This window comes from Zingiber officinale, chromosome 5B (genome assembly GCF_018446385.1).
Source record: "Zingiber officinale cultivar Zhangliang chromosome 5B, Zo_v1.1, whole genome shotgun sequence".
Taxonomy (NCBI): Eukaryota; Viridiplantae; Streptophyta; class Magnoliopsida; order Zingiberales; family Zingiberaceae; genus Zingiber; species Zingiber officinale.
The window spans coordinates 70599736-70610847 of NC_055995.1; positions in this window are offsets into that span (position 1 = coordinate 70599736).

An 11112-nucleotide genomic window follows, 5' to 3' on the forward strand; every position below is an offset into this window, starting at 1 on the left:
GAATTAAGGAATTTTTATTAAAATTTTCTTATTTGTCAAGACCAAGGATTATAAAAGAGGGGTAGAGGTGCCTTCAGGGTGATCAACTCTATTATTCTTCTCTCTCTTTTCTTCCGGCCCTAGCTTCTTCCTCTTATCTTCTTCTTATGGCCGGCGGCAACCTCTCTTGGAGCTCTTGATGGTGGCCGGTTCTAGCTAGGAGAAGAAGGAGAGAAAGGTGGTTTTTTTTCTTGCATCCCTTGGAGCTTGGTGGTGGTGGCCGGACCTCTACTTCTCTTGGAGAATTGTAGTGGCCGAAACTTGCAAGGAAGAAGAAGGCGCTTGGTGGTTCTCATCTCGGAAGATCGTTGCCCACACAACGTCCGAGGTTAGAAGAGGAATACGGTAGAAGATCAAGAGGTCTTTTTAGAAGGTATAACTTGTAATTTTTCCTTTCCGCATCATGCTAGTTATTTATGGAAATAATACCAAATACAAGAGGCTTACGATTCTAGTATTTCGAATATATTTTTCGAAGTTGTGTTCTTTTATTTTTCTTTTCCTTGTGATTTGATTGTTCTTTTTGGTTGACCTAAAGTTATTTTAGGAAATTAAATATTAACTTTCCATAAAAGGTTTTGTCTAGTCGGTGGTGGTTGTTCCCATATCCAAGAAGGCCATGTGCCTCGCCACGTCAGTACTGGGAACCAATTATGGAAATTAATATTTAATGGAATTAATAACTTAGGTGATTTGGATCAAACGTGTTAAGTTCCGCAGGAGATCCAAGTCTAAACCTTAAAGAAAAAATAGATTAAGTTTTGGATAAAACGTGTTAAGTTCCGCAGGCGATCCAAAATTTAATTTAAAAGAACACATGGTAGCTAGGAAAAGGTTCAGATCTTTGTACAAAATTTTTGTACAGTGGAACCTCTAGGTTTTCCGAGTAGCAACCAACATGGCTAGCCAACACATCCTTGCCAAATCATCAAGGGAGAGCAAGATTCCTAGTGTGGCTGGCCATATGAATGGAAGATTCATTGGCCGCCCAAATGAATGCATTAAGATTCATTGAGTGCAATTAATTGCATTCCTAGTGTGGCTAGCCACATGAATGGGAGTTTCATTGGCCACCCAAATGAGTGCATTAAGATTCATTGAATGCAATTAATTGCATTCCTTGTGTGGCCGACCATATGAATGGAAGATTCATAGGCATTGAATTAATTCATTCATTTTGTATCATCTTACTTACTTCTTCCTTGCTCTTTCTCCTCTCTTTGCCGAGAGCTCCAAGCAAGACAAGAAAGTTAGTGAGTTTATCCAAGAAGAAAGGTAGAGTGATAGTCACATAGAAAAATAAGAGGAGCGTTTGAGATTATATCTTTCTCTTTTCTCCTACCTTTCTTCCAATCCCACCCGAGAGCCCTAGGGAGTGCTAGCACACTTGTGGTGCTCTCTTCTCCATCCTTGAGTGTTAGAGAACACTTCTTGTTCATGTGGATACTACTAGAAGTGTGTACGCTTGAACACACTTGAGATCTGAAGGACCTTGGACGAGCGGGATTTGCGAAGGGCTTCGCTTCAAAGGTATAACACTCACCATGTAGATCTAAAGTAGATCGATCTAGAGTAGGAAATAAGTACAAGAATTTTATTAATTTTTCGCACGGATCCGTGTCTAACATTCGGGGTTTCCGCAACGCAAAAAGTTATTTTTATGGCTCGAATCGCTAACATTAGCATTGCAGGAAAAATCTTAGTGGATCAGGCGATTAGACACTGAGCAAAGAAAGTCCAAATCGGTCTGAAGATAAAATATTTGGAAAGTGAGTTGAGGTAAACTAATGGAGGTAGTGAAGTGAGGTCATGCCCCATTAGGAACAAACCTTAGGTACTGATCCCACTGAATAAACTAACGATGATTTCTAAGTTGAGATCAAGACAGTCCTAACTATCTGAATCATGCATACTATATTTGTACTAAACTTATTTTACATAATTATGTTCTAACTCTGTTTTGTAGGGAAAATATTATTTTGTTTACTAACATTATTTTGTAGAAAATGATGTTCCATCGACGGAATAAAGGTGTTCAGTCAACAGATTGATGAAATATTAGAACAGTGAAATTCGAATCAGAGCAAAAAAGAAAAAAGTTATTTAGTCGAAGGATAAAGTATGATCACTCAATGGAACAACGTAATCTTAGGGATTGAGCATATTAGATCTGAGCAAACAGGGAAGGCAAGGTTCAATCGACTGAAAGATCTTGATCCGTCGACGGAACAGTGAGATTTTCACGATCGAACGAATTAGATCAATGCAAACAAGGAAGGAATAGAGGATCAGTTGATGGATAGAGTCATCAGTCGATGGATCAGTTCAGTCGACAAAAACTCTTATCAATTGATAGAACAAGACCTATAAAAAAAGCCCTCGAGCTCCGAGCCAGATAAAACTTTTGCTTTTCAATTTTCTACTGAGCTTATTCTCTGCATGTGCAAGTTACCACTACTACGACGCCGAGAGGCCTCCGACAACTTATGCTTCATCTTCTATACGATTGTTGTTAGATTTTTTTTAAAGTTACGAGATTCACCCCCTCTCTCGTACTCTTATGATCTAACAGCCCTGGTGATCTACCCGGGCTGATTCCAGGTTGTGAGTGTTGCAAACCAAACAATCAATAGCCGGAGATTTATAGGAAATTAGCTGAATCTAAATACTCGAATTAAATTCAACTCACAGTTAACCTGAGTAGATAATATCAGGCTGCCAGCAGAGGCTGGTTTTCTGACCTCAAAGTCTGAGCAATCAAAGCGTCCGAGCAGACTGAAGGATAGACAAACAGAGTAGCGGACCGAGGCCTGCGATCGACGCAGTTTCCTTGAAACAGATTCGTCTCACCTCCGGCTGTGCTTCGAGGTTTTCTCGGATCGTCTGTTTCCCAGGATACAACGGCAAAACCACGAACACAACCAAGCACTGGTTGTTCGTGGCGAACTGAGAATGCACCTGACTGCTATCACAAGTAGTTTAGCTGAGCGGATGCACGACTGAGAGAAAAGAATCGTGGAATGAAGGTGGAGGAATTCTCTTGCTTTTGCTTCGCTTTCGCTTCGCTTTCACTTTGCTTTCGCTTTTTTCCTTCGCTTTGCTCAAGATCCAGCCTCCTTATATAGGAGTTCTCATCTTGCCTGCAATAAATGATCAAATTATAATCATTTAATGTTGATTTTAATTTCGTCATTAATGGGTTTAATGTCTTCATTAATGTCGAGACGTTACAGAATCATTATTAATGAGATTAATGTCGCCATTAATACTAAGACGTTACGAAATCATCATTAATGAGTTTAATGCCGCCATTAATGTCGAGACGTTACGGAATTAGCATTAATTTCACATTAATGCTTCCATTACACCCTTGAGCAAGATTCAAGTGGCAATATGTTGGTTCATTCTTTTGGGTAAATTTTACCTCAACCGGTCCGACATTCGACATGCGCAAGTCGTGCTCGCGCACGAGTCAACCTTGGCTCAGTATAATCCGGGCCCTAGATTTGCACCCATCCCTGCGCACTCACGCGTGAGAGAGTCTCTCCCCATGCATATGTTTACAATGCATGTGTCATAATTTAAACCAACAATAAAGCCAAGAGACTTCTAATGTGGGACTAAACCCATGCACAATAGAGTCTCTTCGTCTCCACCTCTTTATTCCATTTACATTTCCAACAACCCCCCACATGAATGGAAAACAGGGTATGTGATAGCATTCAACAGTTGAGTCAAGTATAAGATAGGTAGGTTTTACCCTTTGAACCTTCCCGTGTGAAGATTTGGTTGCTTACTGACTGATATTAGACACGATATCCTTGAACTATACTGCCGTCTATGTAAGCAGTGATAAATCTCACCCAAGACTCTCCCTGATACAACTCAGTTCTCATGAGTGTGTTCGTTCTTGGCCATGAACACGCCTGGTTCGGTGAGAAACTCTAAGAATTGTGCCTCCAATTCTCTTCGAAGCGGCCCGACTTCTTTCTCACATAGGTGATCCCTCAAGAGTTACCATCTACTCGTTTTGATCATTAAAAGCCCATCGACTTATCCTGGTCTAGTCACTGTTTCATTGGGATCCTCCCCACAATGTGTCTAGTCAGTGCAGATTAGTTGTCCCTTTGAACCTAGTTCTTGGGATCTCTAGTCAGCATAGGTTGGGTGTCCTCTGCACTGATCGCTGACAACGACATCAAGCCCATTCCTCTTGATGAGCTTGCAACTAACTCTTGATTTAACCCTTTGGTTAGCGGATCCGCTAGGTTATCCTTTGACTTCACATAGTCAACAGTGATAATTCCAGTTGAGAGTAGTTGTCTAATGGTATTATGTCTACGACGTATATGTCTAGACTTACTATTATACAGATGGCTCTGTGCCCGACCGATTGCTGATTAACTATCGCAATGTATGTAAATCGCCGACACAGGTTTCGGCCATAGAGGAATATCTTCTAAGAATTGCCGTAGCCATTCAGCCTCTTCACCGCACTTATCAAGAGCTACAAACTCAGATTCCATCGTGGATCTGGTTATTACGGTTTGCTTAGAAGATTTCCAGGAAATGGCTGCACCTGTTAGAGTGAAGACATATCCACTCGTAGACTTAGAGTCTTTTATGTCAGATATCCAACTTGCATCATTGTATCCTTCGATCACAGCAGGATATCTCGTGTAGCGCAGTCCATATCCACGAGTATACCTCAAATACCTCAGTACTCTTGTTATCCCTTTCCAGTGCTCAACACCGGGATTACTCGTGTATCTACTCAGTTTGCTTACTACGTAGGCCAAGTCTGGTCGAGTACAACTCATCAAGTACATCAGACTTCCAATCACTCGAGAGTACTCTATCTGCGAGATACTTTCACCTCGATTTTTTGATAGATGTTGACTTGTATCTATCGACGTTCGTGCCAACACAGTATCACCCTTGGTGAATTTCTCAAGAATCTTGTCCACGTAATGGGATTGACTAAGAACAAGTCCTCCTGTCGTTCTAAGAATTTTAATTCCTAGAATCACATCAGCTAGGCCCATGTCTTTCATGTCAAATCTTGAGTTCAACATATCTTTAGTGGATTTGATTATCTTATCATTGCTCCCAATGATAAGTATGTCATATACATAGAGGCACAAGATGACATAGTCACTCTCTGTGGCTCTCATGTAGACACATTTATCACATTCATTGATCTTGAATCCACATTCCTTCATGGCATTATCAAATTTCTTATGCCACTGCTTTGGTGCTTGTTTCAAGCCATATAATGACTTCATCAATCTACAGACCTTGTTTTTTCTGTCCTAGCACAGAAAACCCCTCAGGTTGGTCCATGTAGATTTCCTCTTCTAAATCCTCGTTTAGAAAGGCTGTCTGTACATCCATTTGATGTACTTCGAGATTCCATAGAGCGGCAATAGCCAACAATACTCTAATGGAAGTTATTCTCGATACAGGAGAGTATGTATCGAAGTAGTCAATGTTTTATTATTGTCGGTATCCTTTAATTACCAATCTGGCCTTGTATTTATCGATTGTGCCATCTGATTTCATTTTCTTCTTGAAGATCCACTTGCGACCTAGTGGTTTACTTCCCGGAGGAAGATCCACAAGTTTCCAAGTGTGATTTTGCAAGATAGATTCTATCTCAGATGCAATTGCCTCTTTCCAGTGAGGTCCATCAGAAGAGCCTACAGCTTCTGAGTAACTTCGGGGCTCACTCTCTAACATGAAAGTGATAAAATCCGATCCATAGGATTTTTCTACCCGAGCTCTTTTGCTCCGTCTAGGCTCAACCTCCACGGGTTCCTCGTCATCATCATCTTCTTCTTCGCCTTGTGTTTCGGTTGCTCGTTTTGAGGAGCTAGCATCCTCACGGGTCTTATACGGAAACACATGCTCGAAGAAAGAGGCATTTCTCGATTCGATTATCGAGTTCTTGTGTATCTCCGGTACGTGTGACTCATACACACAAAATCGATAAGCACTGATGTTATGTGCATATCCAATAAAATGCAATCAACAGTCTTTGGTCCTATCTTAATCCTTTTCGGATCAGGTACCAACACTTTGGCAAGACACCCCCACATTTGTAAATATTTGTAGGACGGTTATCTTCCATTCCACAACTCATAAGAGCTCTTATCCATTTCCTTATTTAAAATGTAATTAGTGTTAACACAGCTTCCCCCACATGGACTCTGGCAATCCAGAGCTTAATAGAAGAGCATTCATCATCTCCTTAAGAGTTCGATTCTTTTGCTCAGCAACTCCGTTTTGCTGAGGAGTATATGAAGCTGTTGTTTCGTGTCTGATCCCATGTTCAGCACACAACTCAACGAATGGTGACACATATTCACCGCCTTGGTTACTTCGAACCACCTTAATTTTCCTATTAAGTTGGTTTTCAACCTCATTCTTATAAAGAACAAATTTCTCTATAGCTTCATCCTTACTTTTGAGAAGATACACATAAGAATATTTTGTGTTATCATCTACAAAAGTGATGAAGTATTTATTACCACCATATGTTGGTGTACCTTTTAGGTCGCACACATCACTGACGACCTGGGGTTTATCCCGCCATGCGCCTATGGCCTGTGTACCTGCATGAACCTCCCTCCATATCCGTGGGGCCGACACTAGGGGGGCCACTAAGGTAGCGGATCTACCTTTTTTTTTAGGTCGCACACATCAGTGTGGATTAGGCCAAGTGGTTCATTATTTCTTTCAATATATTGAAAGGATGACCTTGTCATTTTCGCTTCAACACAAATCTCACACTTGTGTTTTGGGTCAAGGTGGAATGTAGGTATGCTTTGCATGTTTATTAATCTACGCAACACATCGTAGTTAACATGTCCTAGTCTTCCATGCCACAAACACGAAGACTCAAGCATATAAGTGGAAGACCTTTCATTTTTATTTATCTTGGGTCTAATGGTCATTACATTGAGCTTAAACATCCCATCAGATACATAGCCTCTTCCTACAATCATTCCATTTTTGGACAATACAACTCCGTCCGACTCAAAAACAATGCGAAAGCCATGCTTGCTTAACAGTGATCCGGACATTAGATTCTTCCGAATCTCCAGAACATACAACACATTGTTCAGAGTGAGGTCCTTGCCCGAGGTCATCTTCAGCACCACCTTTCCTTGGCCCATGATGTCCGAGGTTGCTGAGTTCCCCATGAACAGTTTGTCTCCAGTGACTTCCTCGAAGTTGTGGAGCAGCTCCTTGTTGCAGCACACATGTCTGGTGGCTCCAGTATCGATCTACCATTGTCGCGGGTTTGAACCGATCAGGTTCAACTCAGAGACCACAGCGCAGAGGTCGTCCATTTCTGGTCCCTCGTTTAGGTTGGCCTCTTGCTTCTTCTTCGGCTTTCTGCACTCCGAAGATTTGTGACCCACTTTGTCACAGTTGAAGCACTTCCCAAAGAACTTCTTCTTGTTGATGCCTCCTCTGGGTCCCATCTTGGAAGACTTGGGGTTCTTCCGCTTCGAGCTTTGATCGAGCTCGACTACGTTGGCTTTCACAGTAGCCTGAGAGAACAGTTTCCTCTCTGAACTCTTGTTGTCTTCTTCGATGCGAAGTCGAACAATGAGTTCCTCCACATTCTTGTGCTTCAGGTAGTTCTTGAAGTCCTTCCAGCCGGGAGGCAGCTTCTCAATGATAACAGCCACTTGGAAGGTTTCACTCAGAATCATCCCTTCTGAGTGGATCTCGGGCAAGATCACCTGAATCTCCTGGACTTGGCTGATCACCGTCTTGAAGTCAATCATCTTGTAGTCCAGGAATCAGCCCACGATGAACTTCTTTGCCCCTGCATCCTCCATCTTGTATTTCTTGTCCAAGGACTCCCACAGCTCCTTAGCCGTTCTCTTCATGCTATACACAGCGTACAGCGAGTCAGCAAGGCAGTTGAGGATATAGTTTCGGCAAAGGAACTCAAAATGAGTCCATGCCTCCACTGTACTGATGGTTTGTGCATCAGCATTCTCAGTGCATTTGGGAGGGTCCTCGGTCAAGAACCGAGCCAGATTGAATGTGGTCAGGTAGAAGAGCATCTTCTGCTGCCACCTCTTGAAGTTCAGTCCACTGAACTTCTCTGGCTTTTCCCCATGACTGATTGACACAGTTCCAATCGGGGCGGAGGGGGCCTGCACTTGTTGAGTCTGTTGCACCTCAACATTTCGTCCCGTGGCCATCTCAACAGAATCGAATCTGTTTCAAGATTGTTGCAAATCAAACAATCTCTAGCCGGAGATTTACAGGAAATTAGCTGAATCTAAATACTCGAATTAAATTCAACTCACAGTAAAGATGACCTGAGCAGATAATCTCAGGCTGCCAGACCGGTCGGGCAGATCAGAAGGGTGAGTGGCCGACCCAGCAGATGAAGAGTCCAACCGAGCGGACAAACAGAGCAGCGGACCGAGGCCTGCGATTGACGCAGTTTCCTTGAAACAGATTCGTCCCACCTCCGGCTGTGCTTCGAGGTTTTCTCGGATCATCTGTTTCCCAGGATACAACGGCAAAACCACGAACGCAACCAAGCACTGGTTGTTCATGGCGAACTGAGAATGCGCCTGAGTGCTATCACAAGTAGTTTAGCCGAGCGGATGCACAACTGAGAGAAAAGAATCGAGGAACGAAGGTGGAGGAATTCTCTTTGCTTTTGCTTCGCTTTCGCTTTGCTTTCGCTTTTTTCCTTCGCTTTGCTTAAGATCCAACCTCCTTATATAGGAGCTCTCATCATGCCTACAATAAATGATCAAATTATGATCATTTAATGCTGAGTTTAATTTCGTCATTAATGGGTTTAATGTCTTCATTAATGTCGAGACGTTACAGAATCATTATTAATGAGATTAATGTCGTCATTAATACTAAGAAATCACCATTAATGAGTTTAATGCCGTCATTAATATCGAGACAGAATCAACATTAATTTCACATTAATGCTTCCATTACACCTTTGAGCAAGATTCAAGTGGCAATATGTTGGTTCATTCTTTTGGGTAAATTTTACCTCAACCGGTCCGGCATTCGACATGCGCAAGTCGTGCTCGCGCACGAGTCAACCTTGGTTCAGTATAATCGGGGCCCTGGATTTGCACCTACCCCTGCGCACTCACGCGTGAGAGAGTCTCTCCCCATGCATATGTTTACAATGCATGTGTCATAATTTAAACCAACAATAAAGCCAAGATATTTCTAATGTGGGACTTAACCCATGCACAATAGAGTCTCTTCGTCTCCACCTCTTTATTCCATTCACATTTCCAACAGTGAGCAATGGCCGCAAACTCCGACATCGTCGTCTCGGGCTAATTCCTCTTTTTCTTGTGTTTTCCATTTGTTTTTCATTGTAAATTCGAGATTCGATGTCGTCGGCCTCCGGGCTACAACCCGGATAAACCATAACCTAGCTCCGCCCTTGCAACATGATATACCAACATTCTACTAATTATGTACATAAAATATCTTACTTTTTAAAATAAAATTTTATTTAACTTAAAAAAATCATAAATTCTAAATTCAAGTCAATCCGAGTCAACCCTAACACAACTCAAACATAAATCAATCCACTCGAATCCAAAAACTCACACTCTAATCCAATATTTTTGGATCCAGATTAGATCTTTTTGGCAACCTTAAGGGTATCGATGATCTTGTACTTATGTATTTAATCAAATTCTCAATCTTTATAGGTATATATAGAGATGCCAATTATTGGGCTAGGTTGGGTTGAGCTTACTTAGCTACAAATAGGTTAAGTCATGTCAGCTTCACGTCAACTGCAAGTTATAACTTTTAAATCTTAACTAACCTAAGTCTAGTCATGCCTGGCTAACTTGCCATTTTTTATATAAATATAATTATAAGTTAGAAATATTAAAAAATTTAAATAATATTTAATCAAAATATATTTTAAGTTGTATTAATAAAATTTTAAAATACTTTAAAAAATAAGAAAAAAAAATATATTAAAACAATAGGATCTTAAGGCCCAAAATATTGGGTCCAACTAGAATCTATTTAGCAGTTGAGGTTGTTAAGTCATGTAGTTTGTATTATTAGCCTATTTAATTCAAGAGAATCAATATTTTATTATTTATAAATTCACATGAAATAATTATTAACCTTTGACTATAAAATTGACCATAAAATGTCTATTATTTATATATTTTCAGTATAGAAATTATATAAAATAAAAAATTGAAATTAAAATTTTTTAAAATGATTTGATAAAATTATAGAAATTCAATAGTTATTAACCTAGTAATTTATAATTTAAAATGAGACGACCTCTAGTTATATATTTCTCATAACATTCTCAACAGCTAAATATAGAATTATGATATCCTATGCTTTCTAAATTTTTTTTAAAATTTTGAATTAAAAAAATAATTAAAATATATTTTAAAAATTTTATTTCTAGGTTCATATTTTCTAATTGAGTTATAATTTGTAAATTATTTTTTTAAAAAAATTTATCTCTAGGTTCATATTTTCCAATTGAATTATAATATTTAATAAAAATAAAAATTAAAAATAAAATAAATTTAAGTATTTATGAAGTATTATAATGTGTTTAGGAAATATATTAGAAATATTAATTTTTAATTATTTTTTAAATTTAAAATTTAAAAAAAAATAAAAAGAAAAAAAGCGTTGATATCTTGCGCGGGCAATGCGCGATTGCGTGAGCACCTTATTTCCACATATAAATATAAAGTTAATTATTATTTTAAAATAATTTGTAAATTTAAATACATAACAACTTATTTCCTCTGTATCCGCGGCGGGTGAGCACGCAATCCACATCCATGCGGGCACATGCAACTGGCACGTGTTGGTCGCGCATGAGCGCACGAGTCCAGCAACTCCCGCCGGCATGCAGCCCATGCACGTCGGCGCGTGTCCGCCCCAACGTCATTGTCGCCGTCGTAGTCATCGGCTCCCGATTCCCCGTGCGGCCCCCACTCATTCGCGCACTCATACGCCCAGCGCGGGCCTCGGCCACTCGGGGGCTGCCGCGTCTCCCAAGGC